This window comes from Salvia splendens, chromosome 1 (genome assembly GCF_004379255.2).
Source record: "Salvia splendens isolate huo1 chromosome 1, SspV2, whole genome shotgun sequence".
Classification (NCBI taxonomy): Eukaryota; Viridiplantae; Streptophyta; class Magnoliopsida; order Lamiales; family Lamiaceae; genus Salvia; species Salvia splendens.
The window spans coordinates 34,017,895-34,028,107 of NC_056032.1; the positions used below are offsets into that span (position 1 = coordinate 34,017,895).

The 10,213-nt window shown below is 33.7% G+C and overlaps 1 long non-coding RNA gene across 1 annotated transcript; it reads left to right on the forward strand.

Annotated features, from left to right (window-relative positions):
- The first annotated feature begins 7,587 nt into the window (after positions 1-7,587).
- Positions 7,588-8,250, forward strand: LOC121805105. Its single transcript, XR_006051256.1, has 2 exons — positions 7,588-7,653; positions 7,812-8,250. It is a non-coding gene; the product is annotated as an uncharacterized LOC121805105 (long non-coding RNA).
- Positions 8,251-10,213: the final 1,963 nt, after the last annotated feature.

Sequence of the window (10,213 nt, forward strand, 5' to 3'; positions counted from 1 at the left end):
AGTATGTATATTTAGCTTAAAGCACCTTGCATAGAAAAATCTTAGTTATAAGACCATCTCCGAGCTATATACCAATTCATTAATTTTTTGTGTAGAAAACTTTTCCGAGCATACTCAAACTTCATTTTTGCATTTTTCTATGGAACAACGTCAAATATGAGTGTGTATTGTAATTACTACGATAATTTTGTGTTACATATGCTCAAAATGGTGTGAAATTTAAATTTAATGTAATGAGTGACGTAAAATTAATTTATAATGTGACATACATTCAAAAATGGATCTTGATTTGATATAAATGGTCGGAGATTATCTAAGGCCCTACTTGGTATGAGGGAATGGAATGACATTCCTACCTCCATTCCATTCCTTTGCTTGATATTTTTATTCCTTAGGAATCATCATTTCATTTGGAATCACCATTCCATTCCACATGGGAATAACCATTCCTTCCATTTAGCTAAGGAATTAATGACCATTCCATTCCATTTCATTCTTCTTTCTTCTTATTTTAAATTTTAACAAAATTATAAAATATATTATATTATACTCCCTCCGTCCCGTGCTACTCGCACGTTTGCTTTTCGGCTCGTCACAAAGTCCTTACATTCACCAATTTAAGAATTTTAAATTCTATAATAGAATTAACATTTTAGAATTTTTAATTATTAAAAAAATCACACTATGCACACTACACACAAAATATCACACACTATACACACACTACACACATTGCACACACCACACATAATTCCATTCCATTTGTATTCCTTACATTCACCAAGTACAAGAATGGAATTGAATCCCCATTCTATTCCCATGCATCCTCATTCTATTCTCATCTCCATTCTATTCCTTTCTTATTCTATTCCATCATACTAAGAAGCCCTTAAGTATTTTCTTGTTAAAGAATCCCTTTCTTGAAAGTTATACAAATTTCAGATGCATAATCCTATTTCCCATATTTAACCCAAACTGTTGTCTAAAAGTTTGTCTAATTTATTAATTTCAGCAATTTAAAAATTTGTTATCGGGCAGAAAAGATTAACTTTTGGATAGAGGTGGAGAAAAATATCAAAATACTGCACTTACCGTATCCAAAAAAATACAAAAAATACCAATTTTTCAGTATCCCGCAGTTTTCAGTATGGTATGATACCAAACCGAAAATTTCAGTATGATAACGGTATCAATTTTCCTATACCGTGGTATACCCAATATTCGGTGTATATCGTAGATACGGTATACCGAATCTTGGTGCATACCGAAAAACCGGTATATGTTGAATATATTTATATACTCCCTCCGTCCCAAGGAAGATGACCCCTTCCTTGGGCGGCACGAGATTTTAGGTAGCTTTATTTTGTGTGTTAAGTAGAGAGAGTAAAGCAAGAGAGAGGGAATAAAGTAGAGATAAAAGTGTTTCCATTTTTAGTAATGAATCATCTTGAATGGGACAAACCAAAAAGGAAAGTGGATCAGCTTCAATGGGACGGAATGAGTATAGAATAGAATTAACAAGAAAAAATCTCCAAAAATCCCACTTTTAAACATTTTATGTAAAGTATAGTTTTTTTTTCATAACGGTATTACGATATACCGTACCATACTTTGGTATACCGTAAAAGTGTGCTATACCTCAATAACGGTAGGGTAACAGTATCAAAAATATTTTATACATACCATATTAATTCTCTTAGTTAGCATCATGCTGCTCCATTAGAATTCTACCGACTCCCTTTTGATGGCTCCTATAATCTCATATCTTATAATGAAACATATAAGTACACTATTTGTGGACAAAATCTGAATCAGATATAAGCATTAGGCAATATAAGAAAAAGAAAATAAATATAATTTCTAAAAGATTTGAATCACTACTGGACTCCCCATCCATAATATTCAGCTACTTGGTTTCAATTTCTGATGCAGTTCTAGAATATATGACTTGAGGCTGAGCAAGTTATTATTTTGGTTTTATTTATTTCCTAATTAATAGAATTAGTAAATGGAAAATATTAGGAGGGATTGTTTTCCTTCTACTAAATTAGGTTTTCTTTTTTTGCTTATTTTCTTTTTAGTTATTTTCCTTTCAGTTTTATTTTCCATAAGTTTAGGATTTCCCTTGCTTATATAAAGGCTTCATTGTTGAATTTAAAAAAGAGAGACTGTGAATATATAATTTTGCATTGAGTTTTTATACTCTACAGTTTTCAATTAGTTTGAGTTCTTTATCTACCAGTTCAGTCATTCTCTATACGTTTCTGCATCATTTGGTATCACTATCCAGGTTGATTATCAATGGTTGAACGTAGACATGGCAGCAGACGTGTCGATGCTCATGGTAGGAGATGTGGAGATCTCCCAAATGAAGAGGTTGTGTGACATCGAGAACGATGATCTGAGACAACAGGTTCGAAACCTCCAACGCGACATCGAGAACGGTGATCTGTGACAACAGGTTCGAGACCTACAGCAACGATTGGCGCGATTGGAGAAGCATCGGGGGAAATCCAACCCGATGAGGTCTATTGCGCCGAAGCGTCGTTCGATGGACGATCCATTATTCAGCGACGTCTTCACATCATATGATGCGGATGAACCGTCGAAGAATTGTAACAACAATATATTGTCGATGTCGGTGTATGATATGCCCGTATATGACGAGGATATATTATTGATGCCGGTGTATGATGAGCCCGTATACGATGAGGATATATTATCGATGCCAGTGTATGATACGCCCGTGTACGACGAGGATATATTGTCGATGCCGGTGTATGATAAGCCCGTATACGACAATGATGATCTCACTGATTCTGCTGTTGCTACATCATCATCAAGGTTTGCACCTACAAGCAAATATTTTGTGTCTTACTTTGCTAAAGATCCTAGTGTTCACCGTCAATATCTCTACCCACAACCAAACATGATGTTGTTGTTGGTTTGGATGAAAAGTTTGTTATCAGAAATAGTTTCTTAGATAAAGAGAAGTTGGGTAGCAAGGTTGCAGGAATTGACTGGAACTTCAGTGGCTATGGTGGCATAGATGAAGGTTGTTATGATGATTGGAGCCTTGACTTACTTATAGCTCATAAGGTTCAGGACATTGAAAATGTTCCAAGGTTTTCTCATTCTATGATTTTTGAAGGTGGAAGCATTCAATTTGATGGAGAAGGGATGTGCTTTACAACAGAAGGGTGCCTAAAATACAAGGAGGTTGTAGAAGGCAATGGTGGTGGATTTGGGAGTGGGAAGAGGGGATGGCCGAAGGGTTCGAAGAATAGGAAGATATTGCAAGTTAGTCATAATAAAAACAGGAAAAAGAGAAGACGTATGAAAAATTGGGCAGAATGGGATGGCATTATGATTGATGTAGTTGGAGAAATTTTGAATGGGTTAAGATGCTATTTCAATAAAGCAGACTCGAGGATAGACTCGAGGACGAGTCTTTTTCAAGAAGGGGAGTATGATGCAGTTCTAGAATATATGACTTGGAGGCTAAGCAAGTTATTATTTTGGTTTTATTTATTTCCTAGTTAATAGAATTAGTAAATGGAAAATATTGGGAGGGATTGTTTTCCTTCTACTAAATTAGGTTTTTCTTTTTATGCTTATTTTCCTTTTAGTTATTTTCCTTTCAGTTTTATTTTCCATGAGTTTAGGATTTCCCTTGCCTATATAAAGTCCTCATTGTTGAACTCAAAAGAGAGACTTTGAATATATAATTTTCCATTGAGTTTTTATACTCTAGAGTTTTCAATGAGTTTGAGTTCTTTATCTATCAGTTCAGTCATTCTCTATATGTATAGAGAATGACTGAAAGGGGGTTACCTGTCTTAGTTGGCCTAAATTACTAGTATTATAACATTAAGCAATATATATAGAGTCATACTATACATAAAATTGCATATTTACTATTATAAATTAAAAACTAAATCTCATCTTATGCGCCATATGTCAATAAATCCTATGAAAATGTCAACCGAGAGTATATTGGGGCATATATACACGCGAATATCAACAAACCCTATGAAAATCTCAACTGGGGCATATATATACACATTGATTGACATTTTCGTAGGATTTGTTGGCATTCGCGTGCAATATATAATGTCAACAAACCCTATGAAATGTCAACCCGGACATATATACACTTGGTGAAGATTTTCATAGGATTTATAGACATTCACTTGTAATATATCGTGTCAATAAACCCTATGAAAATATCAACCCGGACATATACATACACGCGGTTGATATTTTAATAGGATGTGGTGTGATCCATTGCTAACTTTTCTTAAGTTGCTAACTTGCTAACTCATCAATGCAATGTATTAAAAATGTCAACACGATGATACTGAAATGTCAACATAAACTTAAGTTGATATTTTAATACATTATATTGACATTGATATTTAAATATCAACACAGTTTATTAAAATGTCAACACAAATATTGTTAGGGTTTGTATACTAGAAGTCACCTTTCGAGTGATTGAATACTGTAAAACTCTAATAATTATTTTTCAATGAATGCAACAGATTATTTTTGTCGTAAGGTTGTTATGTTTTACATTTAATGAATGTTTAATGCATATTTAAATGTATAAGTCAACATAACAAAGTCTAAGTCTCTGTTTTAGTAGACCGATTGTGGGTTGTGCTCAATTTAAGGTACGCGGTCAGTTCTGAACAAAGAAAAATAAGAATTTCACAACCTAGATAGGCCTAGACTACCTATTGTAAAAGGTTGCAATGTCAGTCCGATTATTTCTAAGCCTTATTAAAATATGATGACATTTGTGTGGTATAACACTGAATGGATCTAACAGCAAGATGAGTCTTTATGCTATCTACTGAAAGACGAGGTCTTGATAATTAATTTCTTAATCAATGTACGTTATCATTGAGCATACGATATTGAGTATCTACTACTTTGGCTTACCAAAGGTGTGGGTTTTTCGTCACCCAACGATCCATGTATATTGGGTAGTGGTGATCATTATCTGGCGGTGCTAGGATTGCTATTATATTGAATCGCGCGCGAGGAGAGTTGTTTGATAACATCCACAAGAGGAGCTCGAAACAAGGTTTTATTATTCGGAACCTAGCTAGTTGGAGTTTGATTACTCTATGAATAATAAATAAGAGTTTCTTGCTAAGTCCACTCTTGGAGATTAAAATATGTTAATTAATTAAGTCCATAGCAGACATTAATTAATGAATGGGTGTTTCTATCTTAAGCGCGAGAAATGAATTAAACAAATTAAAGGAAACTCGGAACACTTGTAATTTCGGATTTGGAAAGGTAGTGCAATATTATTTCTGTAGTGGCTGCTTGTAATATTCCAATATAAGCTTGTATTAAATTGTGGGTTCAATTTAATTAGTAAAAAGCTAATTGGGTGAGGCCATGTCCAAATTCTTCCTTAGATCTCTGACTGGGCCCAATATGTGACTTAATATAAATAGGAGAATAAAGGAGACAGAAAACACACTTATTCTCATTAAAATTTTCGTCCCCTCCCTTTTAAGAGAGAGAGTTCGAAAATTGCTTCTTCCGTGAGTAGAGTTCTGTCTTCGTTATTCGAGTCCTAGTATTCTGGAGAGATTTGCCCACACAAATATCAGTATACAGTCCGAGACACCAGACAGAAGATCCGAGGTTGAGTTCTGAAGATCTTCACGTGGAGAAGACGCAAGCCATCTTCGATTCTTTGGAGAATCAACAAGGTAAATTGGCTGACTCCGTAGTATGCATGTTTTAGGATTTATTTGTTCTAAATCATGATTTAAATTCAAGTTACGAGCATGACACATGTGATAATTGTGCGAATAGAATTTGTCTAAATAATCTGCTAAATAGATCAAATTCATGTGATCGGATTTTATGCACGCTTTCACTGCCAACCCCTTCAAATATGTGTTGACATTTTAATGTGATTGTGTTGACATTTTTAATACACTACGTTGATGAGTTAACAAGTTAGCAATTTAAGAAAAGTTAGCATTTTAACGCAACCCTTAATAGGATTTGTTGACATTAGTGTGTAATATATAATGTCAACAAATCTTATGATAATGTCAACCAAGGCAATATATATACACGTGATTGACATTTTTATAGGGTTTGTTGCATTCATGTGTATATGAGTGATGCTAAATGGCCATAATGTGGCCGGCCATAAAAAATTAATTTAGTCTATTTACATGTATAAAAAAATTAGAATTATCGATATAAACTTATATGTGTGTGAATGTACTTGTGAGTTGATACTTATCTTTGAATTCCATTACGTAAAACACATTAATATCACGAATTAGTGTATACGTTGAGAAACAATCAAGAAATGACAGTAGTAATAAGTTGAGCAAAAACTACAAAAGAGTAACACTAACATGTTGAGCAACAAATAATGAAGATGATATAAAAGTAAAATCAAGTTGTATTAAACCAAAAATTCAAAAAAAATCAATTTTTTATGTTATTTAATTAATTTATGGTCGGCCATAATGTGGCCGCATAGCTTTATTCTGTGTATATATGCCGGACTTTCATAGGGTTTGTTGGTATTCGTGTGTAATTATATATTTCCCCAATATGCCCTTGGTTGACATTTTCATAGGGTTTGTTGACATTGGTATTGAGGGGTTCTCGTGGAATCGAATGCGAATCACATGGTATCATGCCCAACTAAGGTGACAATTCTTATAGAACAAGATCTCCAATGAATACATATTATATAATGCCAAGAAGCTGTCAATTAATGAATACTTGCTCAACTTTAAAACCAGTCATGCTTAATTAAGAGTAGGTACGATGACAAAATACAACTTATTTTGTAACACAACTTAATTAATAACACACTTCCCTTTTAAAGAATAGGCACGGCGACAAAAACAACTTAATTAGTAACACATTTTCCTTTAAACCACAACGACAAAATACAAACTTTATTAGTAACACTCTACCCTTTCAACTAAGAGTAGGCACGATGATAAAATACAACTTAATTAGTATACACACTTCCCTTTCAAATAATAGTCGGGACGTTCAAGTCATCATAATTATATAATCTCAAAAATAAATGCGAAACAATCATTAATAATCTTCATTTCTAAATAAATCCAGGCACTAGAATTTATTTGGAAACCACCAGCTATAGCTGATAGTAAAAAATATGGAATTAAAAAGACTCAATATTATCAGCTAATACTGGCTTTACCAAACCGTCATTAATTTTTTGGGTAAGCATTGCCAACTTGCACCACTTAGTCATATTTGAGGACTCACTGTGTGTTTTCTAATATAAATGTGAAATCTTTGGTCATATGTAAATGTATAATGTATATAACACTTTCACCTAATTTCCAACTCTTGGAGTAATCATTATAATATAATAGAAAAATGGTAACAACAATAATATTCTCTCTCTTTACCCACGCAAACACTCACACTTCGAACCCATGTATTATTATCGTGGCAGACCCTCTTTCTACGTGACAAGAGAAGATTTTCAGTTTCTTCCAACTTTTTCACACTATATATATGGAGCTGATGTGACTAATTTGTCACACACTTACACAAAACTTTATCTCAAGAGAAAAGGCTCTTCTCATCCAACAACACTTCTTCCCCTCCCTCCAAAAGGTGATCTTTTTAGTAAAGCTATAATAAGAGGTTTAGGCCCTTTGTATCTTTAATTAACATTCTTTTGCACTTCTGCTTTTTTTTAAATTCTTATCAAACTTTTTCAGGAATGTTTCTCTTTCTTTAATTAACATCAGTTGTGCATTGACTTTGAACAGAAAATGAAAGACTTGAACTCGAAATTGGAGATGGAGAACTTCCTAATCATGCAACAAAATGAGAAGTTGAAGAAGATGACTGAGTTTTTCAGCCAAGAGAATCAGGCTCTTCACAACGAGCTCAACCACCTCCTCGCTGTCGCTGCTGCAGCCGGAATCCCCATCCCTCATGATCTCAATAGGCACACCACCTCCACCTCCACCTCCGCCGCCTCCACCACCAGCTCCTCAAAGTCCAACAACAAATCCAACAACTGAGAAGAAGGCCACACCAATATATGTTTTCCTTTTGTCTCGATTAGATTTCTGTCGAAAGTGAATAAAAGGGTCTCAACTCTTAGTTGTTTCCTTATGTTGTTGTTGTTGTTGTTTGTCAATTGGATTATAATTGGAAATGAATATTTAGTTTTATTAATAATAATTATATATTGTCTCTCAAGTGGACTCGATCTTTCCTATTGTTGTTGGCTACCAACTCCCACATGCTTGAAATAAATCCACTTAATTAGTAATTTATTTATTTATTTGCAAATTATTCATGCAAACTGATATGGTATTATTGAATAAAATGGATTAATATACCTTTGGTATAAACTGATTAATTATCATGCCAATTTATTAATCTACTTATTAAATGGAATAATATTAAAAGTATTGATATAGGAATCTAGTTGTTAGAGAAACAGGCAAGCGGCAGTAACTTAATTCTTGTTAAAAAAAATTGATTTTGTTCCCTTGTGTGTATGTACTATCATATCGGAGGGCTACAGATAGGCCCGACGACACGCAAGGGGCGACAGAAGGGTGCGACGCAGCGGAGAACGTGCTAAGGTGTTGAGAAACCTAGCTATGGTGAGAGAATTAGGTTTTATAGAGAAGAAATAATCTACTAACAAGTATACCAATAATGTTGATGATAGTAACTGGGGTAGTAAGTTAAATTAATCAACATGGAGTTTCAAATTTTTGACGGGTCAGACTTTTAACATGAAAGATTATAATCCATTAATAAAATAGTTAATTTGCATTCAAAAATAAAATATTCTACCGGCCACGAAAAATAGTTATATTTTGTAATTTTGGGACGTGCACAAAAGATAGTATAATTTCTAAAAATGAAAAAAAAAATCTCAGATTTTACCTACTTTTTCTCCACTCTTCTATATTTTATTTACTTTTTCTCCATATCTATTACGGAGTCAACGTGCCACATCGGTTGTGAAAACAGCTGGTATGTGGTATATAGATTTAATGAACTCTCTCTCCTAACAGACTTGTCCTTTGCGCTGAGTTTCATGTTTGGTCTAGTCTGTATAATTGGTGCTTTCATTGAGAGCTCAAACGGCTCTGAGTGGAAGGCAACGACGAGAACTCGGAGTGATGACATGTCAAAGAACCAGCTGTGACCAACGAGGACGTTGATCCTTAAAGGAGGGTTGAATGTTACAGACTCAATTTCCCACATCGGTTGTGAGAATAATTGGTAAGGGTCGAATGTTACGGACTCAATTTCCCACATCGCTTGTGAGAATAATTGGTATGGGGTATGTAGACTAAATGAGCTCTCTCTCCTAACAATCTAGTCTTTTGTTGAGTTCTCTAGTTTGGTGTATATCAATATCTCTCTTATTTTACTTACTTTTTTCATGCTCTCTTGCTTTACCGATTTCTCATTAAAATTCGTATTGTCCACAAATATGACTATTTTTTTTGGACGAATGGAGTAATATTTTCTTTTTCCTATATTGCGGGAGTAGAAGCGATAAAATTTGAACCCTAAACACACTATTTATAGACAAGAGTTTGAACTGCTCGAGTGTGTGCTTGGGGATATGTTATATTTCTGATTTACTTAAACACACGTACTACCTCTGTGTCGTATTGTTTCATGGTGTGGCCTATACTTCATTTTCTTTATGAAAATATATCTTTTAATTATTCTTATTTTATTATTTCTAACTTTATCATTTTTTCTTTTTTCACGTAGCACATTAAACACTATCTTTTAAAATTCATATTTAAAAAAATATCTCAATTATAATGAGATAAAGCAAGTAATATATTAACAAAATTTATTTAAATTTGGAAATGTTTGGTAACTAATTAGCCGAATCACCACTCAATGATAAAGTAATTTGCTTCACACTATAGTCGTGCCAATGACAGTTAAGCAACACGAAATCCTTAATCATTAGGTGCCAGACACGAGTTTTAACAGCCTCAATTTCAAAAAGTTTAATGAAAATGCACGTGAAGAGAAAAAAGAAATAAAAAATAGTGCATGAATTTACAATTATTTGAATGTTGTCACGCTTAACTTCTGACTCTGTTTGCGGACATTTATTTAATTGATTCTACCATTTAATTAACCAATCTTCAATAAAGTTGGAGGAGTATTTGGG